Source organism: Rhinolophus sinicus, linkage group LG03 (assembly GCF_036562045.2).
Source record: "Rhinolophus sinicus isolate RSC01 linkage group LG03, ASM3656204v1, whole genome shotgun sequence".
Taxonomy (NCBI): Eukaryota; Metazoa; Chordata; class Mammalia; order Chiroptera; family Rhinolophidae; genus Rhinolophus; species Rhinolophus sinicus.
This window is the reverse complement of record NC_133753.1, coordinates 94,495,239-94,522,387: the sequence shown is the minus strand read 5'-3', so window position 1 is coordinate 94,522,387 and position 27,149 is coordinate 94,495,239. Positions and strand designations below refer to the sequence as shown.

Below are 27,149 nucleotides of genomic sequence, written 5' to 3'. Positions count from 1 at the left end.
CTTGCCTGCACTCCCCCTCCCCTCCTTTTGCAAAATCATAGCTGGTGTTGCTCTAAATCACTGTCACGCAAATTAGGTGTTTTTCCTCAGCCTGTTGTTTGGCCCACAGCAGTGCTGTCCAGGGCCCCAAACACACCCAGAGCACCTGCTCTCCATCCTAATTGAGCAGATGATCTGTCGATTTGTCATGCTTAGCCCAGACCCCCTTCCTGGCTCCCCTCCCCCAGACTGCCAGCCCTGGCTTGCTTGAAACAATGGGCAGATGTCAAGCTGTGCTCGAGCTCCTGCCTGTGTGTGTGTGTGTGTGTGTGTGTGTGTGTGTGTGTGTGTTATGACAGATCTTGTACTCATTATTGAATAATTCATTGTTGCGTTAATGTCTTCAGATACCATCTCTCTCACTTCCTCACTCTTCCTCTCTCTCATCTGGCTCGCTTGGGAAAAGTTGATTATGCTTGCTGCTCTGTCGTCAGAGTATACAGATAAAAGATAATTGCCTGGCTTGACTCCTCCATTGATATGAAAATAAGATTTAAATTATTCACTCTGGTTTAAAGGTTAGTTGAAGGTTATTACAGGGGATGAAGGGGGAAAAAATCACTCTTCATAACGTTCGGGGCTGAGATAAGACAGGTTTGAAAGGGCCTAATTTGCACTGTAGGCAGAGCACCTTGTTGTGAATAAACTGAGAGTCCCTCCAGAGATTTTAATCTAGGAGCAGTCAATTATTTATAAGCAAATTAGGGCTAGCTTTTCATATATGTAAGATGCTCTGTGTCATAAATAAGAGCCAGGTGGCGTTTCCTTCTCAGCACCCAGTGTTTCTTGATCTCAAAGCCCCGACCTTGTTCACAAGGGGAATTTAATGACGCCCCCCGATTAGGAAGGTGGGCTGCCCCGGTGGGGGCTCTTTTTTAACAGAGGATAATGGTAATAATATACTAATAATTTGGCTCCGGGAGTCTGTGTCTGTGGGCCTGGCAGGAAGGCTGGGAAGCCTGGGGGTGCGGCTGCATTGCCGGCCTGCATGCAGCCTGCAGCCCCTTCTCCCCCACAGCTCATCTGCCTTCCAGTGGGTATGTAGCTCAGCTTTACAAAGGAAGCAGCTCAGAGCTGCTTTTTCCCACGGAGGCAAATCTCCCGCTAGAGGATCAATAATTAATGGCCTTCCACATGTCTGGAAGTCGGGCGCTGTTTCAGAAAGGATCCAGTGGTCTCCTCCTCAACGGCACTCCGTGCATTAATCATGGTTGGAATTTTCTATCAAAATAAAGAGCTGGGGAAGAGAGACCTCTTATCTGCTGTGGGACCGGAAGGTAGCCCCTGCCCAATCTTGCAGTCTGGCCGAGGAACGCGCTGGAAGCGCCGCTGTGTGAGGTGAGGGCCTTGTATCTGGGCCTCAGCCTTCAGAACTTCCTCTGACTATGCCGTCACTGGAATCTTGTCCCTCTTTATACCTGCACGTAGGGCACCATCCCCACCAACTCTACCATCCTTGGGGATTCATTCACAAAAATCCATGGCTTCAGAGAACAAGGCTGTTGTGTCTTTACAAATGGTCCTGGCCTGGAAGCTCTGCGACTCCCCACAGTGACGGGGTGCAGGCACTCAGTACACACCAATGGAGGGGCGCAGCCCTGCGAGGTTCCCTATATCCGGCTGTTCCCTCTCCAAATGTTTGCAAAACTTCCAGTCTGTCAGCCCAGGGTAGTTCTCCATCAGGTTTCAGGGAAGGTCTGGAACAGCCTGGGTTTGCCAAGGTTCCCAGCTTGGCATTGGAGTGGGCTGACCTGTCTGGCTCAGGGGCAATGTGGAGAGGAAAATGCAACTGGCAGCCAGGGTGTGGGAAACCTGAAGCTGCAGATGAGATCAGGGCCACTTCTGAGCAACTTAGATTCAGGGGGCTTGCAGATGACATTCTTTCTCCCCCACTTAGCCTAGGGCCAATGACCTTACAAAAGCTCTGCAGGCAAAACCAATGGAGTGTGTGTATGAGATATGTATATATATATATATATATATATATATATATATATATACATATATATTAGGTTGGTGCGAAAATAAGTGTGGTTGTTGCAATTGTTTTTAACCTTTTAAACCGCAATTACTTTTGTACCAACCTAATACATATACTACATATATTTCCATATACATACACACAAACATCTATTCATCTATATCTATATATATATCTATCTATATAGATAGATAGATAGATAGATAGATATATACACACAAAATGCACACTTTGGAATGCATTTTTGTACACTTCCTTGCTGAGGCCCAGAGAGGTTAACCGACTTGTCCAAAGTCACACAGCAAATAAGTGGCAGAGCTTAGGCCCAAACCTGGCTCTCCTGATACCTAGCTAATGCTTTATAACTTTTGTCTTCCAGCTAATGTTTGAGATGTAGAAAAAGTGAATGTTGCTTCTCCTTTTACAATCTAGCTCCCCATGGAGGTGGGGTGAGGACAAGGCTTAGTTCTTCATCTGGAGTTCTAAATTCTATGAATACATATTTAGTAAAATACTCCTCCAAGCATCTTCTCAAGGGCAGAGACCCCACTATGAGAAGAAAAGAGACATTTGCTGTGTACTTTCCCTGGATGAGGCACGCTCCAGGTCCTGAGAGGGCACACGTGACAGGATTCTCAAAGATCTGGTCAGTCTACTGAAACAAAACGTTCAAACAGAAAAATTAAAGTAAAATAAGTGGGTGGCCCTGAGCAGGTAGGAGTCCACATGAGGCATGAGTTAAGTGTTCACAGTCGTCAGGAGGGACCAGCAGCAGACAAGGCTGGGAGGTCCAGCTTCTGGGAGGAAGATGCACCGGCCGAGATGAGCAGGAGGTGATGGAAGGTGTGGGAAGGGCGTGAAAACAGGCAAGCTGGAGGTGAGGGGCGGTTACACTGGGGGATTCTCGGAGAGCATCCTGCTCCTTGGAGCATCCGCTGGTCTTGGAGCAGAAGGACGATGGTTGAAAGCTGTGCCTAAGGGGAAAATTTACAGGCATGATGAGGCCTGAGGTAGGAAATCTAAGGAAGGAGGCTGACCGGGGTATAGGAATGAATTAAGTATTTTCAAAGACGAGATGATCGGATTTGCTGAAGACATGTAAAGGAGAAGCAAGCCCCAATATGAGTACAGAAAGAAAAAGAAGGAGCATTTGGGTGGGGAAACATGAGGACCTCTGGGTAGTCATTGACAGAGGACAGCAGTGAGCTGGGCCAGGTGGGTCCTCTTCTCCCCACACGTAGGGTCTGGGAAGGGATGTAACCTGACAACATGGTCACCGGCAGCTGAGCCGGCCCCAGGTCTCGGTGCCCCTTCCACACTGCCTCCTAGTAGCACCTCCACTCGAGGGACAGAAAAGGACGTGCCATGCTTGCCCTTCCACTCCCTTTCCTGCTCGGGGTGGGAAGGTTAGAGCTCTTCGTTCAGGTAAGGTCTGAAGGAATATCTGAGTTTCACTTAAGGGAGCTTGATTGCACCATGCCACATAGGATTTTAATTATTTCAAATCTCTGGGTTCTGAGAGGCCCCACGAGAGCTCTGGGTTGGAGGCCACTGCACCAGCACACGAGATTGATGGCCAAGCAGGCCCACCAGGTTAATGAGTCTGAGGTCGCTGCAGGAGATGGGCATCCATCCGATCGGTGGATATTAAAACGCTCCTAATCATTTTTGCAGGCTGATTCCCTAATGTGATTCCGCGACGTGCCTGAATTTAAGTTCTCATTACCCACTTCCACCCACAGGTAACAGGTCCCGCTCATTTGCCACGGGCAATTTCCTGCCCCATTAGCTGTGAGAATCAGAGGGCAGCAGGCCTTAGGAGAGCAAGGGAGCTCATTTCCCCCTCTTCTTAAAATCACAGTAAAGTAGCCTTTCCTGTAAGACTCTGGGCTTTTGTGAATCCCAGAACCAGGTGAGGGTGCAGAGTGCCAATGCCCGACATTACGTAGCACCCATCAAATGTGGGGAGCCACACCTGCTCACTCTCCCCTCAGTGGCAGGGCCTGGGATCAAACTCTCAAGTCTGTGACAGTAATTTCCTTTTCTTTTTTTTTAACAACCCTCCACACCTGAGCAGAAAATGCGGTCTGCTTTTTCAGGGTAATTTCTCATCCATCAGCTTACAGGCCTTTGAATGGAGTAATAGCACACATTACCTGTCCCCTGAGCCTTGCACACAGAGAAGCCCCCAATGCTGCCATCAGCTGGCTTCTGACCACATGCTGTCTCATGTCATCACCTCTCCATGCACTTTTCTTTCCTCTGAAACCAGGTTAAATAGGGCAGAGACCACATGTGCATTAGCTATCTATTGCTGTGGAACAAATTACCCTACACGTGGCAGCTGAAAGCAACAGCAAGCATTTATTATCTCACGTGTTTCTGTGGTCAGGAATCCTGGAACTCTGTGGTTAACAGAGTCGATTTGTGAGTGAGTAGGAGCCTGGCCTCTTTGTGAAGCCCCAGGTTTAACGCGTGCAGGGCATGGAGCATTGTTTTTGGTGATCAATGTTGAAATGGTGCTTAACAGAGCTGGGTGTGTGAGTTACTCAGTATGTGACATTCTGGAGTGGCTTAGCTGGGTGAGTCTGGCTAGGGTCTCTTAGGAGGGGGCAGTCGAGACATCAGCCAGGGCTCCAGCCCTCTGAGGGATTGACTGAGCAAGAGGATTCATTTCCAAGATGGCTCTCTTGCACAGCTGGCAAGCTGACACTGTGTTGGCAGGAGGTCTCATTGCCTTGCCACTCCTTCCATAGGGTTGCCTGAGTTTCCTCACAACATGGCGGCTAGCTTCACCCACAATGAGTGATCCAGGAGAGGGAAGCCAGAGCAGCAATGTCTTGGAGGTCATGCTCCATCTCTTGTAAAAATGCTGTGCATTAGGCTGGTCAGCCTATTCATTCTGTGAGGGGCCTGCAAGGGGGGATAGGTAGCAGCCGGCAATGGGACCATCTTGGAGACTGGCTGCCGTGACACCTGATTATTCCGTATCCTTCCTAGAGCCCCACTTATAGTAGGTGCTCAATAAAGGGAGCAGACGTTTGTGAGCTTATTTAATCTTCACATCAGCCCACATCAGAGTGGGCTTTACTTCCCAGAAGACGAAACGTTCAGAAAAGAATGTGCTTAAGATCCAGCAGCGTGGAAGTCTGTCGCTTTTCAACATTCATGCCCTTTCTGATCTACCAAGGTGCCTAGTTTGAGTTAAAAGCTGATTCTTCCTTAATAAGAATTCTGTGATATAGGTAGGGTGGGTGGCATTATGCCCATTTTAAAGAGGAAGGATCTGAGGCCCCAAGAATTTAGCGGCAGGCAGCTGGCACCTGAATTCAGCGCTCCTGTCTTTGAGTCTAATGTTCTCCCACCCAAAATGCTGCCTCTCAGTGAAGTGGCTGGGGGCCTCAGCCTCCCTAGTACTCGCTTCAGAGCTTGGAGGGGGGAGGGGACGCTGTGTCCTTCCCTGGCATGGAAGGTGGTGGGTGGAGAGACAGGGCCTAGCAGAGGGGATGGGCTGGCGGTGACACTTCCTGTTAGCCTGGCTGAGGAGTGAGCAGGGCTGGGGAGGGCTGAGGGCATCTCTGCCCTGATCCACAGCAACAGTAGCTGAGATTCCTTTGTCCCTTTCATGCCAGTCACCCCAGGTCCTTTTTCACCCCTCAGACTTTAAATCCCATAAAGCCCTGGGGACCATAATTATTCCCTAGTAAAAACCCAGGAGGAAGGCAAAAGAGACCTGTCTCTGGACTGCTGTGTCCTCATTTGTCCTCACTTTACAAATGAGGACACGGCAGTCCAGAGACAGGTCTCTTTTCTGTGGGCACCTTCCCCATCCCCCCACCCCCTGCACTCCCCCTTTCCCTGTTTGGTTTTTCTCTGTAAGGCTTAGCACTCCTGCCAATCTTTCTGTTTCTCTTATTAATGTGTCCCCTGTCCAGTCTCACAGCTAGATGGGACACAGCAGGGACATTTGTCTGTTCTGTTTCTTCACTGTGGGGTCTGGCACTTCACTGTAGGGGCCCCTCACCGAATACTGACTGATGTTTCCTAACCATCCTAGGGGGACACTACGCTATTGCCATTTCACAGGTAACGAGGCTGAGGCTCAGAGACACCCTCTAACCACTCAAGGGGGCCCAGTGAGTGACTGGACGGTCGGGAGGTCCCACCACCCCGCCAAGCTGCCTCTGCAGAGTTACCTATGTGTGATTAGGAAAGGGAGGGGGAGCCTTTCTCTCCTCACTCACAGTGCACCCCACTGGGTGGGGGTACAGGAGTGCCTCCTGGCCTTGGGGACACAGCCGCCCCTCGCGAATGTCTCCACTTGCTGCTCTCCATGCCCAGCTGCCCAGAAATGATTGTTCATGTCCATCATGCTTTAAGGACCCCCCGCCCCATGCCAATCTCATAGCATCAGAGCTGGGAGGGACAGTGGGCTCTTAGAATCCATTTTTCCAGTTTATAGAAGGGTAAACTGAGGCCAGAGAGGGGAAGAGCCCAGTCAGTGTGCTTCCAAAAAATGCAACATTTCAGAAGACTGGACACTCATTTCTGCACCCACTTCCTTGCTCCCCAGAACTGCTATGAATTAGCCCCTCCTCATAGCTCTGGTTCCATTTCCCTCCGAAAATACCTTGCGGCCCACTTGACCCCTACTCCATGGCCCGTCATGGGAACTAACTCGGTGGCTGACTTTGGAAACCTCAGTTTCCTTGTGTATAAAGGAGGAAGGGGGTACACTAGAGGATTTCCAAGGCCTGTGGCTTTCACATAGTGTCTGGGAGGCTGGACCCCTGGATTTACCCATGCAAGCTGGGCCCCTCCCTTCCTCTGTCCCCTCCGCCAGGTCCAGGAGCTTGTAGCTGGTTGAAAGCAGCACCACCTGATTATGGGGGCTGATAATTACCTTGCATGGGAGTCACTCCTCCAGCCAGGGGAACAGGGGGCAGTCCAGGGGAGAAGGGTCTGGAGCTGAGGCTGTGAACCCTCAATCCCCTTGGGATTTGCCTGAGACATGGTGAATCTTCCCCAGTTGTCCCCGAGGAGCAGGGAGGGAATAGGATTAATTCCACAGCCTGGTTCCCAACTGGCTTCTGAGGAGCAATTCTGGGAGAGGTCAGAATTCTGGGTGTCACCAGTCAAGGAGCTGTCAGGAGGTCAGGGCTTTATAACAGCAGGTTTGGTTTGGTGGACGCCCAGTGGCAGGCCCCCTAAGTGCTTTCTGTGCACTAACCCTCCTCCCAACCCTCTGGGGTACGCTGCCCTCTTCATTTCACACGTGCAGCAACCAAGGCCCAAGGAGATCAAGTATCCTGCCGTTCCTAGTGGTGGGGCAGGGCCCACACCCAAGGGGTATGAGCTCTGTAGCCGGTGCTGTTCCAGGATGCGGACTCCAGGAGCTCAGTCATCTGGGGGAATGCTTCCAGCTTTTACTTTGGGGTCCTCAGCCCAGGATTGTGACAGAGTAAACTGATGTGTCAGGCTAGTTAATCCTGAGGGATTGCTGCATGTGGGAGTGGTGGAAGCACAGGGACACAGCTGCACTCAGATACACATTCTAATGCACATAAGTATACGCTAGCGTGTACACACACGCACACACGCACACACACAAGCCCACCTGCGGGCCCACCTGACACGTACACGCTTACCTGTAAAGACATGTCCTTGTTCTTGTTTGTGCCAATGTTTACACACAGATGCGTTATTGGCCCCCACGCTCCACTCCACCGGGCTGTAACCCCTGGGAGCCTGTGGATGTCCCTGGTAAAGCCCATTCTGCGGTTGATAGGAAATACGGACCCGGAAAGAAGTCTGGTCCCTTCCCTCTCCCTCTTGGATACAGATCTCCGCAGGGCCCTCCCCTGTGCCTTTCCTGTCTTTCTCCCTCCACGGTTCCATTTCTCCTGTCAGTATGGGCTTCTCCTGCTTGCTTTGAAGGGAGGCAGGAAGGAGGGGGCACTGGTGTTGGGGCCCACTCGGCTCTGCGCTCCACACTGGGCTGGCTCTTATGCTGCCCGGCAGTGTTCTCATTGAAATAGTGTCGTCTGACTGTTGCTATTGATTATGGCAAGATTGTGTGTGGCTAAGAGCTCCTCGGAGCCAACTGGTATATTAAGCAATCATTTCTATAGCAGCTGACATAACTCCCCCGGCATCGGTTTGTCCTAATGGGCTTGGTATTACTCATGTGCTAATTGATTGGGCACGGAGGGAAGAAAAACTAAATTCACTTGTGAGGCGATTTTATGGCAGAGCTCATAACAGAGGTAATTTGCTGAAAATGTTCAGTCCCGCTTCGGTTATGTAAGATCATCTGTGTTCCTGTGTTTTATCTCCTCCGCGCGGAAGGCTGGCCCGGCTGGCTGAGTGCAGGGAGGCAGACTCCCCCAGGAACTGTGCTGACAGCCCAGCTTTCCTCATCTTCCCAGCAACACTGGCTGCCCTTGGGGAGTGCTGACAATTAGTGCCTTATGCACAACCTTCTCGCCTCAGGGGTGGCTTTCAAAATATCTCAGCTTCTCCTGTTCAAAAACGACTCTGTCTAAGGGCAAAATAGTTATTTTCGGATCAGCCGTCTACTGTTACAAAGCTCTTGTTCAGAAAGGAAAAGGATGAGGGGGGCTTTATTATTATTATTATTTTAGAGAAAGAGTATTTTGCCTGGAAGAGGGAGAGATGGGCGGGCTTGAAGGGCCCCCTCCCTCCCTCCTCTGTCTTCACTCCTCGCCCTCCCTCTCTCCCTCCTCCCCTGTCCTTCTCTCCTCCTAGCCCCCTCTGTCCTCCCCCTTCCTTCTTCCCTCCTCCCTGTCTCCCTCCTCCTCTCTTCCCTCCTCCCCTCTCCCTCTTCCCCTCCTCCTTCCTCCCCTCCCCCTCTCCCTCTCTTCCTCCTCCTTCTTTCCCTCCTCCCTCCCTCCTCCCTCTCTCCTCCTCTCCCCTCACTCCCTCCTCTCTCCCTCACCCCTCTTTCTCTCCTTCCCCCCTCCCTCCCTGAAGCAGCCTGCCTTAGCACTGACCTCTGGAGGAGACTCAGCCCCTGCCTGCCTCTGTGCTCTGCCCTGGCAGCACCACCTTTGTGCTGCATTGCCATCCTGGAGGGGCAGGAGCAGTAGTTCTAATCCTATCTGCCATGATACCCAGGTGGCCATGACTTTCTCACCAGGGGTGTACAGCTGTGGCTGTCCACCAAGCCAGGCCTGGCTGTGTGCTCAAATGGTGTTTGGGTCCCTCAAAGCTGGGAGATCTTCGGAAGCATGGTTGGGGGTCTTCTTCTCAGCTCTGAATTGTGTTTCCAGAAGGGTGGCTGGGCTGCCCTGGGCCACCCTCAGGGTTTCCGTTGTCCTGGAGTGGGCTATAGGATGCCTACTGAGGGAGAGACTGCACGTGCTGCTCTCCCTGAGAGGGAAGGGTGGATGACTGAAACTTCAGCCCGAGTCCATAGTAGCGATTCTTCCTTTTGATTATGACCCAGGGTCTGTCCCTCCAGTGGTGTAAAAGTTGCAGTTGGAGCCACCAGGCTGCAGCGATCCAAGGAGAAAACCAAGATGCTACATCTGTCAGTCTCATTTAAGGCCAGCCATAGAAGCCCCCAGCTGGGCCCAGGTCACTCAGGAGGTTTCACCGCGTCACTGGATCTGTGAGTCACCAAACTGCTAGTGGTGGTGCTGGACTCCAGCACATGGCCAACCAGCTCCTGCCCCACCACTTCCAGGCCTGGCTGCTTCCCAGCACGCAGCCAGAACTCGAACTCAGCTCTCCCGACTTCAAAAGCCAAGCAAGACCTGAGCTCTTCGTCTTCTGCTCCAGCTCTCAGCTCTCAGCTGGTGTCTTTGTTCTCTGGGCTGAACCGACCCGTCACACCATCCTCCAGTAACAGCTGGACAGGCAATATTTTCAGAATTCCAGGGAGGGCCCCCAGTCATTAGCCCCTCTGAGCTCCAGGTCCCTTTCCTAAATGGGGTGATAAATGGTAGTAGACATTTATTGAACACTTACTATGGGCCAGGAACAGTGTTTAGTACTTCGCTTGGTGCACCTCTTTTATTTTATTCCTCATGTGTGGTAGACACAACTGTGACCCCTTTTTCAGACAGGGAAACTGAGGTGACATAGCAAGTAGCAGCCAGTAGGGCCACAGCCTGGCGCTCCCGACCAGTAATATACAGCCTGGTTCTCCATGTGCTTGTAAGCCTCAGAGGAGCTCTGAGGCTTAAGTTCTTTGTAAAGTGTTATGGGGGTGGCCTCAGTGACACCTTAGTCCGGAGATTCTCACCCTTTTGTGTGTGTGGGGGGCGGGGGGAGTCCCAGGGCTCTTTGGGGATGTCTTGCAAGCTGTAAGGGTCTTCCCAGATAAACGCAGATGGGCACGTGTTTGAAGAATTTTGGGGGCTACCTCAGAGGGTCCTGAAATTAAGGGGTCCATTCTTAGGTAAACCATTCCTGGTGGACCCCCATCCTAGCCAGTGTTTTCTTCCATCTGAGTGGGGACGTGGGAAGGGTGCGAGGCAGTTTGACTGTTGGGGTTGAGGAGCTAGGAAAGGTTCCTTAAGGCCACTCGGCCCTCTGGGATGGGTAGGAGGAGGCTTTCTACGGGAATTTCAACACGACTGCAGCTGCTGGGGCAGGCCCGAGCGGGGCACAGCTCTCCTGTGGGCCTTTTGGCACTGGCCCAGGCGGGTCTGGTGGGAGCCACAGGGTGGAGATGACAGGGAAACACACACAGCCCAGGATTTCAGGGAGACCAGGAGGGGAGGGGCCAGAGGGGAATGTGGGGGCAGCTGGGCAAGGCACTGATTGTATCTGTGTTTGGATTTCCCCATCCCTAATTATCCTGAGATAATTAATAGTTTTAGAATATTTGCCTTGGAGCCAAGAGAGGTGAGCAGTGAACGAGGGAACAGAGGGGTCTGATTGTGCAACTCGTCAAGGATGGGGGCAGTTTGTGAGAGACAGAGGGGGCAACCTCCCGTGTGGGGTGGTCGTGGGGCCTCTGCGATGTCCCTATTCCTAAATGAAAATGACTGGCTTTGCCCCATCTGCCTGAATTCCCACCATTATAGAACATTAGGTCTAGAAAGACAATCTGTTTTTTATAGTATATGAAATGCGAATACCACTGGTGACAAATTTCGTGGATTACAGTGGTCACCACTCGAGGACAAAAGAAGTTCTCACAGAGGAAAGGTGAGGGCACAGCAGCAGAAACAGGGTCAACAGCACGAGCTTGGGGGTCAGGCAGACCCAAGTTGTAGTCTCAACCTCGTGACTTTCCTGTTCAGTGACCTTGGAAAGCCCCCCTGTGCTGTGTGAACCCACTGGGGAAATAAAGCTATGGTGACGGTCCCTACCTCACACTGTTGTGGGGAAGATTCAATGAGGTGATGCTTGTATGGGTTTAGCCAGAGCCTGGCCTGGAGGAAACACTCACCAAGTGTTGCTTCTTATTATTTGGGGAGCAGGAGGGTCTAGGGGATATCTACAGACAGAGGAAGCCCACCTGGCTGACTCACCTGGTCCCCTGCTGGCCCCTCAGAGCGCACCTGTCAGCTTGGCTCCAGTGGGCAGACTTCCTCCCTGAGGTCCCTGGACAGGCGTGAGCCCTAAGGGCCAGCTCACTACAGCTTCCCAGTGTCCTAGTGGTCAGCGTCTAGGCTGAGAGAGAGAAGTCTGGGGCGACTTTCCCAGAGGAGATGGGGCATGCAGAGGGCGGCGTGTGCCAGAAGGGGAGGAAGAAAGGAGTTCGAGGCAAAGCTAACTGAGTGGGCAAAGAGGAGAGAGGGCAAGGCAGGGACTGTTAGTCGTGTCCTTCGAGGCTCCAAGGTGGGCTCTGGGCAGACAGAAGAGTGAGGCAGGAAACGAGTGGCCTGTGGTACTGAATTTAAATAGTGCACAGTAAATGGGCAGACAGAGCCTCCTTCCTAATTGCCACTCCTGCCAAGAATGTAAGTTCTATGAGGACAAGCTTTGTTTTTCACTGCTGTGTTCTCAACACCTGGAACCAGCTCTGTGCACGGTGCTTACTACCGTTTCCCCGAAAATAAGTCCTAGCCGGACAATCAGCTCTAATGCGTCTTTTGGAGCAAAAATTAATATAAGACTTGGTCTTATTTTACTATAATATAAGACCCGGTCTTATATAATGTAATGTAATGTAATGTAATGTAATGTAATGTAATACCGGGTCTCATTAATTTTTGCTCCAAAAGACACATTAAAGCTAATTGTCCAGCTAGGTCTTATTTTCGGGGAAACACAGTATTTCCTGAATGAATGGGTGTGTGTGTGTGTGTGTGTGTGTGTGTGCATGGGGGCGTAGATGCACACAACACATGCGTACAGAGAGAGCAAGTCCCATCGAAGGCAGGAGATGCCCCGAATGTGACCCGGGTCCAGCCACTCTCTGGCTGCTCTGCCAGCAGGAAGCTGGGTCCCCTGTCCCAGAATTGCCCTGCGGGTGGGCAGGCAGGTGCAGCAGCCCTCCATGCACAGCCACATGGTGGGGGAGGTCCCCTTCCTCCTCCTCTTCCCTCCCCAGCCTGGGCCTCTCTGTTGCCTCCCTTTCACTCTCTTGTGCCACTTGCCTGTGGCTCCTTTCCTTAAAGCGCACAGATCCCAGCGGGGCTGACTTCTTTCCAAACTCGCCTTTGGCTCTATGGCTTCTTCCCGGGCCTATTCCAGGGGAGTCATCCTTGAGTGGATGCTGTGTGGGGCTCACCATCTTCTCAGGAGGAGGATCCCTCACTCATAAGTCTCTCCCATGATTGCCCCTTGTGGTTTGGGGAGCACCCCCATAGTCGCACTGCTCCTTCGCCACACCCCACCAGCCGCGCCTGAAGTGCTACATACCTCAACCCCAAGCCGCTGCAGGAGCCCAATTTTATTGCCTCAGCAGAGCCTTTTCCTGCAGGCTCCAGCCCACACAGCGGATGCTGTGCAAACAGACACTTATTCAATCACTGTATTTACATCCTGCTCGTGGTGCCCTCCTGGAATCTCCCAATGTCCGGTGGTGTTGACTTACCTGTGTGTCCTCTGAATGCAGCTGGAGCAGGCCCTCCTGGACAGGTTGGGCTCTGCTCTCTGCAGGTGGAGACTCTAGAATCAGAATCACACCCAGAGTCTGAAGGACAAGGGGGAAGCTGGCCAAGTGACCCTGGAGTTTGATACTTGACTCTAAAGGAGGCCAAGAGGCTTGGCCCCAGTGGAGTCCCCATTTTCACCCAGCTGTGCAAGTTTGGGGCATTTGTGGGGAAGCCAGCACCCTCAGCTTCAGTGCCACTTCCTTCTTGCTGCTGCTCCCTGCCTGTGGGGGAGGAGGGCTGCACTTGGGGTCCAGGCTTCAGACTGTAACCCTCCACCCGAGCTGGCATTTGCTCATCTTCTAAAGCCATGAGTTAATGGTGGGAAAGTGTTCTGTAAACAGTGGGGGCTGTACAGGAGGCAGACTGAGTGTTACCACACAGCGGGGGTATGAGCAGTATTGCGCAGGAACCCTGCTCCTTCTCCCTCTCGCCCTCCTGCTGTCATCTCAGCAGGGACTATCACCTCTTATTTGTAAGAAGGTGTTGCTAGTGGTGGAGGTTCAAGGAGCTGAGGGCAGCTGATTGTCTTTCAGGATCCTTCCCCAGCAGGGACAGTCCAGGGACCTTAGACACCATCCTCTTGTGGATTAGGGGCACAGGGACTGAGGTGCAGCCCTGGTTTGTCCACTGACCATGGACATCCTTTTCTGGCCCTGTGGTTTAGAAGTGGTGCCTGCCAGGTGGTGCTTGTCAAGGGCGTGGCCTCCTGTGACAGGCTTCTCATGCTCAGACCAGATCTTGTCTAGTAGAATGGCTCAAGGACACCAGCCTTTGGCCCAAGTGGGCTGGGACTTTGAGCAAGTCTCAGACATGCTTTCCCTAAAAGGGGGCAATCGTTAGGGGTGTGTTGGCCTTCAGGTGAGTGACAAACCCCATTGGGCCCCAGCTGAGGGCACAGGGCACAGGGAGCGAGTCCTTGCAGCGTGCCAGGTCTTGGAGACTGGTGGCACCCAGTGGGGTCTGGAAGCCTGCCCATCTGGAATACCCACCCCCACAACACATCCTTTTTCACCACTTTCAAGAACCTTTCCTGATGGATCTTCCCGCTAGAAGGAACCTCTCCCTTTTTCTCTGTGTCCTTGTAGAGCTTAACTCTGTCCGGGAGTTGTTCTGTGCACCAGCTGGGGGCCCCAAATCAGAGTGTCTGTCTCAGACCATATCCCCTCTAAGTCCACAGCTCTGCTTTATGCACAGCAGGCACTTCATGACTGTTTGAATGCCCCAGTGACCAGATGCGAGTGATGTGACCACCACAGAAGAAGACGGTGCTCAGAGCAGCTTCATCTCTGCAGTTTCTTGGACCCTGCAGTTTTGCTTGGTATCCTGAAGGCTCTAGAACCGACCCCAGGGGAGGAATGCAAAGCAGGGACAGCTGAGCTGTCACGGTTACTTGGATGCCACCAATGACCTTCGAGGTAGTCAGAGCAGCGGCAGGCTTTCTGCTTCACGGATGAAGAGGTGAGGTTCCTGCAGGTTAAGGACGCCTCCACGACACCCCTCGCCGCAGAACTGGGGCTGGAACCCAGATCTTTGACCTGTTCATAGTAGGGAACGTTTTCATGGACGAGGACAGTGTGGTCCCTCTGGAATCAGGGTCGTGTTACAAGAGCTTCTTTTTAGGACTTTTGTGGCTGTTGTTTAACAAGGAAAACAAAGGAAAGAAAACAAAAATGATCCATAATCCACTACTCAGATAATCCCTGTGATATTATTTTTTAAACAGTAAAATATTCATTTCAGAAAAGTATAAAATAAAATGCAAACGTCTCCTTGCTTCCACTCCAGTCTCTCTCCTAGGTAACCTATGTCAACATGCTTTTTCTAGGAAAAAAACATAAAGCATACATAATAGCACTGTTGTTTCTGAATACTCGTATGTATAACATATTATACTTATTTATGTACACAAAAAGGGTCACTGATACTCATTGTGTTAAGCTTTGCAATCTGCATGTGTGTATTTCTGTATATTTGTTGATTGATATATATCTACATGCTAGCATTCAGAGCTACCTCTTTTTGTTAATGGCTGTATGATAGTCCATTTTATGGTGTTCTATATGTTATTGGACCAGTCCATCACTGAGGAATTGTTTCCAGCTCTTCCTCCGTCAAATCAGACAATGAAAATATCCTAATATCGTTGTGCACAAACTGTATCTTGGCATTCTTCTGGGATTCTCAAGGGGTGCCTATTGAAGCAAAGCTCTAACCTTTGATTAAAAATTATTGGTACTGAAAGCAGAGTTGTGTCGCTGATGTATAATAGTAATTATTATTATATCAATAATGGTAACACATATAGCATTTACTATGTGCTAGACACTTAGACATAGAGCTCGTTTAATTTTCATGGCAACCTGAGAAAGTAGGTACTTGTATTCTCCTCCTTTGAGAGACAAGGAAACTGAGGCACAGAGAAGTGAAGTGACTTGCCCAAGGTCACAAAATGAGTGTATTAGTGTGGTCGGGCTGCTGTAGCCAAGTACCGCAGACGGGGATGCTTCAACACTAGACATTTATTTTCTTAGAGCTTTGGAGGCCAGACGTCTGAGATCAAGGTGTCAGTGGTTATTTCTTCTGAGGCCTCTCTCCTTGGTGTGTAGATGGCCTTCTTCTCCCAGTGTCTTCACATGATCCTCCCTCTGTGTCTGTGTCCTCATCTCCTCGTCTTATAAGGACACCAGTCATATTAGATTAAGGCCCATCTATATGACCTAATTTTACCTTCATCACCTCTCTAAATACCCTATCTCCAAATATAGGGTACTCACAGTCTTGATACGGGGGTTAGGACTTTAACATATGAGTTTGGAGGGGGACACAATTTAGCCTATAACACCTAGTAAGTGGCAGAAGCAGGATTGAAACCTGGTTCGCATGTCTAGAGTAGTACACCATGAAATTAGCATGGCCAGGAAGGAGCTAGCAGGCCCATGTGAGTGACTCTGGCCCAGGCAGAGATCTCCCCAGGGGGACAGCGTCAGCTCTCAGGGCCCTAGAATAACAGCCCTCCCACTTGAGCTCAGGTGGCCGAGAAGAGGAGTGATGCAAGTCAGACAAACAGGGCACACTGGGTGGGGAGCCCAGGGTGGGGCAGGCAGAAGCAGCCACACCTAAGAGAAGATGGGTGGTTGAAGGATGGAAAACTAATGACGTGACGGATTTGTGCACAGTGGTAAAAGGGCAGGTAAAAAGGCTGCCGTCAGGAATGGCAATCAAGATGTCAGAGGTGTTGGTGGCCAAGCAAAGTGCATAGTCTTGATTTTTTTTTTTTTTACAGCTTTTGTGAGCTATAATTCATGTATCGTACAATTGACCCATTTAAAGGGGACAATCCAGTGATTTTTAGTATAGTCAGAGTTATGCAACCATCACCACAATCAATTGTAGAACATTTTCATCACCTGCAAAAAGAAATGCCACACCTGTTAGCAGACACTCCCCACTCCTCCCAAACCCCACCCCTCCCACCCAGCCCAAAGCAGCCACACATCTATTATCATCTGTATGGATTTGCCCATTCTGGACACTTATATAAATGGAATCATGCAATCTGTGCTCTTTTGTGACCGGCTTCTCTGACTTAGCACAGCATCGTCAAGGTTCATCCGCGTTGCACCCTGTCTCAGTGCTTCATCCTTTTTTATGGCTGAGCAGTATTGCAGGGCATGGATACACCACATGTTGTTTATCTGCTCATCAGCTGATGGATATTGGGTTGCTTCCACTTTTCAGCTATTATGAACAATGCTGCTGTGAACACTTAGGTACAAGTTTTTGTGTGGACATACATTTTCATCTCTCTTGGGTAGATACCTACGAGTATCTACCCAGGAGAGCTGAATGGCTGGGTCATGTGGTAACAGTACGGTTCGCATTTTGTGAAAGTGCCAGACTGTTTTCCAAAATGGCCAGACACTCTGGAGTAAGCCTGCTGACAGTGCTCCGAATGGGAAAGACGGGTGTCAAGGGCCAGGGTGAGAAGTGAGTCTGGCCATCAGGCTTGGTTTTTCCAATATACATTGCATGTAAAATGCTTCGACGGGTCAGATCATACAGACAAAGAGGCTTCTTGTTAATTAAAGGAGGCAAGAGAAGGGTCAGATAGCGGACAGGAAGATTTCAGAGTTTCCCCTATGCAGGTCCTTCCCATCCATGCCCTCCATCGTAGGTGCCTTAATCTTGTCTATTTAGGCACAGGCTCAGGGCTGGCCCTGAACAGACATGAGACGGTAACACTCGATGTGGTGTGAATTTTGGGGGATGAGGGAGACAGTTCCACACCCTGAGATGCTCTTTGCCAGTCTCCAAAATCTCATCTCCAGGGTCACAGCCTTTCAAGCCGTAATTAGAAATCAGGCTTCAAATGCAGACTTCCGGGGAGAGAGAATCCGTGCGCACACAGTAAATGATCACTAGGAACAGCCTTTTTCTGGGGTGAGGGCAAGCGGGTGGGGGGCTCGAGGCCCCCCAGGAAGCCATACTTGCTGGGGCCACCCTCAAGTGGGTGGAGCTCTGAAAAAGGCCCTGCAGATAAGTGTGGGCTCTCCCCAGCCCACTATGCCCAGCCACGCCCACATCACCTCCACTAACCAGAGGAGTTTCTCCTTTATTTCTTCCCAGTTCCCTTAAATTCTCAAAGAATAATGCTGGTGCCTTGGCCGAACACGTTCCTTCCAAAGCACAAACAAAACCCCCTAATAAACAAGCAAACTATTCTGCCCCCACACCCTAAAAAAACCCATACATTCCAATTAGTTATTGAATGAGGCAACAAATTGGGTTCAGCCAGATCTGATGTGATAGTTGAATTCTGTCCTTTAGAAGCTGTGCACTTTTGGAGGAGTGAATTCCCCTCTCTGAGCCTCCTGTCCTCTACTGCCTGCCTCATCGTTATTAGCCGGTTCCATGAGATGGTCGATGCACAATGCCCAGCACACAGCAGCATCTCTGTTCTCCGGCCAGGGTTCCATCTTTCTGCTTTCCTTCCATCTGCCCCACCGTCTTGGATGCTGATAACTACTGGATAATTGGCAGGTAGTTAACAACCGGGAAATTGTGGGTCTTTCTCCTGTCTAAAGCACACGTTTTCAGTTTTCCTTCCTTGGGAAAGCTGATGTCCTTTGCCCGCCTGTCTCCCTGGTGGGGACAGCGTCAGTTGTGTCTCTTGGGGACCGGCCTTGCTTCTCTGTCTTCTGCTGATACCCACTTGCAAGCAGAGGAATGCTTTTCTGCTCCCTCACACGCTTCACTAATGAATAATGAAGGAGCCCTCAGACTCAGGCCCTCTCCTCCTGGCTCCCAGCCTCTGATATATTTGATCCTAGATGGCATAATTTTTCACCTAAATGTGAATGTATTTGCGAATTGATAGAAAATAGTTCTGGCTCTGGTGATATAATATAGGGCCGGCCGCCCCATCCTGGCTGCTATTTTGATTGTGACTTAAATGGATGAGGCCATCAATAATTATTTTATTGAACAGGCACATAAAAAATGATGCCGGGCTAAAGTCATTTCCCTGACAAAGCCGCTACTGCATTGTGGGCAGCAGACCTTTGCAGCAGGGAGCTCGCTGAGAAGTGCTGCAGGGGCTGTTTCCTCATCCTTTGTCTCCTTCTCTGTGTTTTCCCCCGGGCTCTGGGTGCAGGGGTGAGGCGGACCTGCAGACAGCAGTGGGAAGGGGGAGTCCGACCCCTGCCACCACCCCTGGACTTTGCACAGCAGTTTCTGCATCATCGAATTCCCCACTCAGGGCAAAATGAGTAATATGACCCCCATTTTGCAGGGAGGAGAATGACCTGTGGAGAGATTCAGGGTCTCCACAGAGGTCCCTTCATTGGTCACCTTAGACGGGCCTCCTGGCTCCTAAGGAGTAAAATATCCCGACCGAGCTGATCTCTGAAGCCTCTTTTTATTTGCACTCCTGCTCTTTCCAGTTGTGCTTTTTGGGGGGCAGGATGGCAGCACCTCTCTAGGCAACCAGCTCTGCCCACTGCACCCTTTGCAGGGGAGAACCTTGGGACATGCAGGCTGCTCTAGGACAGACATGGACCAGAGTCCCATAAACCAGGTGCCCTGAGCAGCTCCTCTGCCTGGGGTATATCGTGTCCCCCCCGTGTGCACTGAATGCCAGCCTTTGCCATGTCTCCTGGTGCTGGGCAGGGTGGAGTCAGAACAACGTGTGGTCCAGTGGGGACCCATCTTTGTCGGGATAACACAGGGTTTCCTGAACTTCACCCTTTTGCATTCCACCATGACTTTTTGGCTTTATCTATATACCAGCCGTTCTATTATTTACTTAATGTGCTTTCTTAAATCAACTAACATATTTAACTTTGCCCATCCAACACCATAAATCCATTGAAGTACTGTTTGATGTAGTCATTCTAGTTTTCCAGTGTACACCAAAATTAAAAGCCCAGCTCAAACAAAAACATGTGCATCCAGGTGACAGTGAGAACCATCTGGTAAGCACCAGGATCTGTGAGCCTGGGTGAGGTGCAAGCTGGCAGAAGCAGAGGTGAGCCGGGAAGGGACAACGCATCACCCATCTCGGCTGCCTCACCCCTCCGCAAACCGGCCTGGCCTGGATCAGCAGAACGTTAGGCTCTTAGGATGGGTTGTCTGACCCTGTGCTTCCATGGGCTTGGGGTGGCACAGTCTGTGTCGCCAATGTCTGCAGGGCCCTACCCATCCCAGGGTCCAGTGGCATTTGCAACATTCAGTCCCTGATGGCCTCCACACTGACCCATTTTTCTCTCTGGGGCTATAATCTGCTTTCTTTATGAACAAAAGCCATCTCACTTCACCCCATGTCTGCACAGAATGGACCCAGTCTGCCCCCCATCAGCTCAGATCTGGAAAGACAAATACACAAACCTTTGTGTTTTGAGGGCTTATATTGCTAATCTCCACAGTGAAGAGGGGACAGAGAGAACAAACTGGGGAGGGAGCTCTCAGAGGGACGAAGATCCAGAAATCTTAATGTCCTGGACTCCAGCCTGAAATTCTTGCTGGCCTCCCAAGAGTTTCATTCCCTGGGAGGAACTGATCTGGCCTCCTGGGTTGCCCACTATTCCCACCCTTTCCTCTCTTCTCTGAAGACCTGTCTTTCCTCAGAGGCCTCAGGGGCAGGGGCAGTCCAGGCTGGGGTGGGTCCCAGGCTTGGAGCACCTGCTGAACTAGAGTTGCCAACATGACTGGACCTCTGCTGGGGGTGACCAAATGCTTGTGAATTTCAGGATTTTCCCAGAGACCAGGGAACCGGCCTGAGGCCATCTGGTTCCTCTATGACCAGAGTCAGACTCCTGAGCCTACGGGCCAGGTGGGCAGGACAGGAGGGAGAGGTGGGGGCTGTAGCCATCTGAAGGCACTGGAATCGAATGAAAGAAACAGAACCTGAGCGGACCAAAGAAAACTCCTCTGTGGGCCACATCCAACCAGCGTATGACCTTGGCTTTGAGGATACAGGTAGAGTGCTGAGCAGTGGGGGTCTTAGAGGGCAGGGGTTGGGCTCTGTCCAAGAGATTATCACAGCATCCACACTGGCTGTTTGTCCCATTGGGATCCAGGGTCCCTCCACCCCAGTGGGCGACTCTGTGCAAACTAGGAAAAGGGCCCCTGCCTCTGGGTGGATGCCGCCTGCTCCAGGACACTTGGTTTTGCAAAACAAATATGGCTGCATTTCAGCCTTCATGGAGCTCCTCGCTGGGGCCCTCCCTGTATATGCACAAGCCAGGCAAGTGTGTGCGTTGGCCAGACTTGACTCCTGAAACTCCCAGCCATGTACCTCATGACTTGCCCTTGTTCAAAGAACACAACCTGTCGCTCCACCAACTGCAGGCAAAACCTAAAGTAGAGCTGACATGTGACGGTCACGGGCTGTGCGTCTCAGAGCCACTGGCAGGGATGTCAGGAACCTGCGTCATACCAGGACGTCCGCAGAACCCGGAGGTGTGGCAGCTGGGCAGAGTGGAATGTCACGCTCCTGTCCACTCCCAGGAGCTGGTCACAGCCAGGGTGAGGCAGGGAAGGGAGACTTAGCGCTGCCCCAGGCTGTGGCAGGGGCCAAAGAGAGATGGCCCCGAGGCCTGCCTTCTCCTCTCTGGGTGAGCCAGGCTCCCGGGGGGAAACCAGCCTTGGCTCAGAACACAGGGCGCAGCTTCCGCACTGGGACTTGGGTTCTGGGCACGTGGGTGGCAGACGGCTAGCTCTCCCCAGCTCTCAGGTCAGGCCCCAAGGCTGGTGTGGCCACAGTCATGGTTCCAGAGCAGGGATGAATGAATTCCCCCGAGTCTAGCCTTCCCAAGGCCGGGCACTCTGAAAGGCGGGGCTTTTGCTCCCAGACTCGCCCTGACTAATGAACAGGCTGCAGAGGGTCAGGTGACAACACAAAGGACACGTCTTCTCTGCAGCAGTCTTCTCATCACTCCCCAGTTCTGTCTCCTTTTTCCTCTTTCCCTGCACTTGTGTGTCTCCTTCCTCTACCCGTCCTCCCGTCCTCTCTTTCTCTTGTCCCTTCTCTTAGTCTCCATCTGTTTCCTCTCTCCTCCCTCTTTATGTCCACGTTTGCTTTTCCCCTGCCCTCTGCTCTCTCCTCTCTTGTCTCCTCAGGGGAGCTGAGAGACAGGAGCAGACCGGCTTTTTGGGGCCACCATCCCTGGCAATCACACTGGTCCCACAGAGACCAGTAACTGCCAGGGTCTGTTCTCCCAGTCGGAGTGTGAGTGGCAGAGAGGAAGCCACGTCACAATCACCATGCCTAAGCCTTGGGTTTTCTGCTTCTCCAGGGACGTGGGCACTTGGATGCTGGCCGCCTACAGAAGGGCAGAGCCCTGGGGCCCCAGGGAGTGGCCAAGAGCATGAGAGCATCCCTGGTGGTCCCCTGTTCTAAGAACATGTACATCCATTAAGCCTCCCCACAACAACCCTATGCAACAGGTCCTGTGAATAGCCCCCATTTTCAGATGGGGGAACTAACAAGTATGGAGAGATGACGTGACTTGCCCAAGTCACACAACCAGCATGGGGCCCAGTTAGAACCTGAACCTGGGTGTTATGGATCCAGAACACACACTTCTAACCTCTGCTTTTCTACCTCTCACATCCCAATTCTTTGCACCAGCAGGAGGCATTGGGGCAGATGGTGTTCCTTCCCGAAACCCACCCCCGAAAGCCCCTCCCTCTTGTCAGCTGACACATCAACAACCTCCAGTGCTGGAGAGTCAACATTTTACCCTCTGTTCCCATGTAAACCCATGTCCATATAGGATGGGTCCTTGAGCCTTATTCTGAATTCGGCAGAGAGGGAATACAAGTTTTGGAAACTCAAGGTGGCTGCAGACTGGGAGTGTGGAGTGTGCTTTGCAGAGCAGATCTTCTCAGATCAGGGCTTGCATCAGAATCTCTTAGAGAGCTTGTTAAAACAAGGGCCTTTGTCCCCAGAATTAGGCGGTCATTAAGGAGGACTGGAGTTTGGGAATTTGCGTTTCTAACATGTTCCCAGGTTGTGATGCTGCAGCTGGGTTGGGGATCCCACTTTGAGGACCCCTGCCTTAGACAAAGGGGAGGCTGGGTCGCCAGAGGCAGGCATTTCCGTCTTCACTGGAAGCCGAAGGCAGACAGGGAAGTTCGGGGTCCCTGAAGGAGCCCGGCAGTGGTTACGCACCCCCTCCTCTGTGCGAGGTGCTCTGGGTGTCTGAGCCCGGCCATGATGGATAGGGCTCATTTGAGCATCGGCCGCACAGTGTGGAAAGCACCTCTGTACAGATCTATCGGGTTTTTATTAACCGTTTTACTGTCACAGTTTCAAAATCAATCAAACAGTGTTGCCCTCAGGGGACTCACTGGGGTTTGAGGGCCGGGGCTCCTGGTCTAAGTGCAGCACAGGCTGGGAACAGACCCGCACGGGGGCCTCGGACGTGACCACGAGCTGGCAGTGGTGTCTGTGAACGGTGGGGTCTGTCCTCTCTCTGAACCAAAGCCTCAACCTCAGACCAGAGCTAACTGTACACATGTGTGGATCCTTGAACCAAACCCAAATACGAATTTCTCTTGTGAGTCACTTCCCAAACCTATGTTCAAAACAAAAAAGGGAGGGGGAATGAAAGACCCTTAGCAGAGCCAGTTTAAATCGGAGAAGACTCTCTAATTCTCCACACCATCAAACTAAAACAAAGCTGGGATATCCAAAGCCTTCAACCTGGACATGGGTCAGTATTTCAGTTGGTCTGGCTCCCTGGCTTAACACAAGCTCAGCCCCAGGTGCGGAGACGTGGTGCTCTAAGGTCCGGGGAAAACAAGGCTCTCTGTATTGAATCAAACCTTCCCCAGGGAAGCCCCGTCCTGCAGTGGAGGAGGCTGCATTCCTACCCTCATCTCCTGGCTCAATATGGGAGGCATGTCTGCCCTGGCCTGTCTCCTGAATCAGAGCGTGGGGCCTAAGCCCTGGCCAGCAGCTCAGTAGTGAGGCCCAGGCGTGTCTGTGATCCTGGCTGAGGGGCTACAGACAGTCCAGCCCGCTCCTGTAGTGACCCTGATCCACACCAAACCTCCCAGCAGAGGGAAGGAGGAAGGCCTCTCCAAAGCTGGGGGCAGAGTCGGAGCACCAGGGGACTTCCCGTGTCTAAACAGGCCTACAGGCATGCCAGCCTTGCCAAAGGACACGTGTGAAGTAAGTTGTGAGAACAGTGGGTGGATGGGGCGGTATGTTATAAAATGTGTGATTTCTGAGGCCTTGTGCCCAGCGGGGGCCACCGAACTCTGGTGTCTACCCTTTCCTGATCCTTAAGTGTCACCAAAATGTGGCCGCATGGCTCAGAAGCTTCATTTGTGTGAGTCCTGCTACTTGGATTCACCCTTGTTCAAATGCGGTTTTCCTTCCTTCCTTCCTTCCTTCCTTCCTTCCTTCCTTCCTTCCTTCCTTCCTTCCTTCCTTCCTTCCTCTTCCCTCTTTGAATTTCTTTCCCATGCACCTGCATCCACCTGCCTGGCTCCAGGAAAGCCCTGCTCAAAGGTGGAATGGGCCTTGCCTCCCGTTTTGATTGAGAAGTGCTGCTGGGGAATACTACTCAGCTATAAAAAGGAATGAAGCGCTGACACATGCGGCTACGTGGATGAACCTCAAAAACATTACACTGAGGGAAAGAAGCCAACCACAAAAGTCACGTGTTGTGTGATTCCAGCTAAATGAAACGTCCAGAACAGGCAAATCCACGGAGGCAGAAAGAGTAACGGTTGCCAAGGGCTGGAGGAAGAGGGAATGGAGAATGACTGCTTAATGAGTATTTGGTTTCCTTTGGGGCTGATGAAAATGTTCTGGAACTAGATAGAGGTGGTTGTTACACAACATTGTGAATGCACTAAATGCTACTGATTTGCACACTTTAAAATGGTTAATTTTATGTGATGTGCATTTTATCTCAATTAAACAAACAAAAAGGACTGCTTGGTCCGTTTCTCCTACCCTTGCATGTTATCAAGGTGTTTGCAACGCTCTGTTCTAGCAGCTCCGTGAGCTTAGGAACAAAGTGTGCGTGGGCGGGGGTGAGAGGGTGGGGGGTATTAGGCACTGACTCCAGAAGACCCTGACAAAAAGCACCTGTAAGTTTGGGGGAGTGGGGTTCTTCTGGCATCATAGATATATGTACTGGCCTCAGGGAGGCTGACCCTGATGGAAAGAGAGATGACACAGGTACCCAGATTTGAGCAGAAGAGGGAGGGAGGAGAGGAGGAGGGGACCCCCAGGATCCAGAAGGAAGAAATGCACATTTGATGAGCCTCTGTGCCTGCTGGATTACCCCGGACTAGGCGCTTTACACCCAGGGTCTCATCCAGTTGCATCCTGAAAGTTGTTGTGCGCGGTAGGTTTCGTGTTCCTACTTTGCAGAGGAGGACGCCAGTTCAGCAAGAGGAAGTGGGTACCCAAGGTCATGCGGCTAGCAAGTGGTGGTCTGGCCCAGAGACTCTTCTGTTGGCCCCGGCTACTCTCACTGAGCCCCTGAGGAAATGACGCTGCTCTCCATCTGGGTGGCCCCACAAGGGGTGCTCCCACAGCCCCGCCTCGGCCTCAGTTCAGCCCCAGTCTGTTCCCTGATGATGGAGTCCTCAGGCTGACCTGCCCACCTGCACACCTAGACTCCCGGCTTTCCCCCGTCTGCTCTCCAGGACTCACCACACAGAGGGCCAGATGGTGGTTGTTTCAGATAGCTGGACCACAGAATGGCAGCTGCCTCCAGCCGCTCTGAAGCTGTTCACCCAGAGGGCTGGTAGGGCCTGAGCCCTGGGCCTCTGGAAGAGCTGGCCGATTTCATCTGGGCATTCTTTGATCAAGGGTGGATCAGAGGCTTGCTGTGTGGCAGGCATCACGCTGGGTATTAGAGATGCAGCGATAGGCTCAGGGCCTTCTACCTTCTAGGGCAGCGACAAACAATAAAGAGGAAGGAATAGGTCATGCAAATCAATGTCAGGTGGTGATAAGGGGAACTGAGCAGGGTTGGGGAGAGGACTAGTGGGGAGAGGGAGAGGAAACATTAGATGGCTCGTGGAAAGCCTTTCTGAGGAGATGGTGTTTGCACAGAGACCTGAATGAAACTAGGGGAAGAGCATTCCAGGCCGGATTAGCAGGTGTGCGGTCTTTGGGCAGCCAATGAACTTGGTCGGTTTAAGGAATAGCAAGGAAGGCTTTGTGGCCGGAGAGGAGTGAGCAGGAGCTAGGAGAGACCAGTGAAGGCACCTGGGGGAGAGCAGGAAAGGGGTGCCTTTGATTCCCCCTTGATGGGAGACTCGGGAGGTGAGCAGTGACCCCCTGACCGACGTACAGTTTACAAGGACAGTACCAGCAGCTGTGTGGAGAGTAACTTGCAAGAGAAGCAGGGGGACACTGTTCTTTCCCTATCGTCCCTTTGGCCCTTTGGGTCCTGAAGGGTTTGCAGCCCTGGAGGCCGTGAAAGAGGTAACAATGTTTGTGGTGATTAGAGCACAGCTTCTGAGTCCAGCGTGCTGGGTTCGAAGCCCTGCTCTGCCACTTCTAGCTGTGTGACCTTGAGCAAGTCTCTTAACCTCTCTGTGTCTCTGTTTCCCCATCTGCAAAGTTAAAAAAATAATCCCTCATAAGGTTGTTGTGAGAATTAAGCGGTAGAACATGGTACCACAGCACTCAATGCGTGCTAGCTGTTATTGTTACCTTTGGAAGGTGCAAAGGCTCCTGACAGGAGACTAATGAGCTAACATGAGGTTCTATCACTAGTCCTGCCTGGGTCCAAGTGTAAAAAGAGGATCATTAGCATATCATTAAGGCTCCCCTCCAGCTTTAACACTGAGATAATTGGAACCAATATCCCTAGCATACAAAAGCAAAAGCAAAAGATTAAATACCTATAATGCCAGGAAATACCACGTGGTTGTCACATTCAAACTTTCCAATAATCCAGTGAGAGAATTTTGTTCCTTTCATGGCTAAAACCAGTGGTTTTATCTTTTTCTTCAGGCATATTAGTATTACTTGCTCACCTGTTAGAGAAATCTATTGGAGGACAAATTTCCATTTTATTTTTATTGTATAAAAAAATGTAGCACCCCTCAAGCTGTGTTCCATGTGTCCTAGGGAGAAAAGTTTGCCCAGGTGCTCAGCATGTTCTTTCAAATGGGGTTAGAATTCAGAAACACAGAGAGTGGCAATAAAACCCAGTTCTGAGCCCAGGATTGAGACAAACTAGTTGGATGAATTCCTTCCTTGTTCCAAGATCAATGCGAGTTAATATGGAGTCCACCCCGACCCCCCAGGTGGGCTCCTGGGGACCACAGGGGATCATGCAGTGTGCCCCTAGTGGTCAGCTGGAGAAACAAGGTTGCCACCCAGCCCACACGCATTTCTCAAAGCCATTGAGTCCCATGGTTATCAGGTAGAAAAGAAGGCCAGAAATAGGAAGCAGAGGCCATAGTCATAGCAAAATGGAGAAGGAAGGAAAAAAGAAAAAAAGTACCTTGTTTCAGGCCAGATGCTGTGCTAGGTGTTTGCACATGTAGAAACCAATGAAAGAGAAAGG

General features: G+C 51.4%; 1 long non-coding RNA gene across 2 annotated transcripts; it reads right to left on the bottom strand.

The window, feature by feature from the left end:
- Window positions 1–8,245: 8,245 nt before the first annotated feature.
- LOC109449573 (uncharacterized) lies at window positions 8,246–25,513 on the bottom strand. 2 transcript variants are annotated; one of them, XR_012494855.1, is made up of 4 exons: window positions 25,277–25,513; window positions 13,038–14,729; window positions 9,177–9,967; window positions 8,246–8,561 (listed from the first exon to the last, which is right to left on the bottom strand). It is a non-coding gene; the product is annotated as an uncharacterized LOC109449573 (long non-coding RNA). The 2 variants fall into 2 exon arrangements; XR_002137724.2 differs by lacking the exon at window positions 8,246–8,561 and having other exon boundaries at window positions 9,022–9,967.
- Window positions 25,514–27,149: the final 1,636 nt, after the last annotated feature.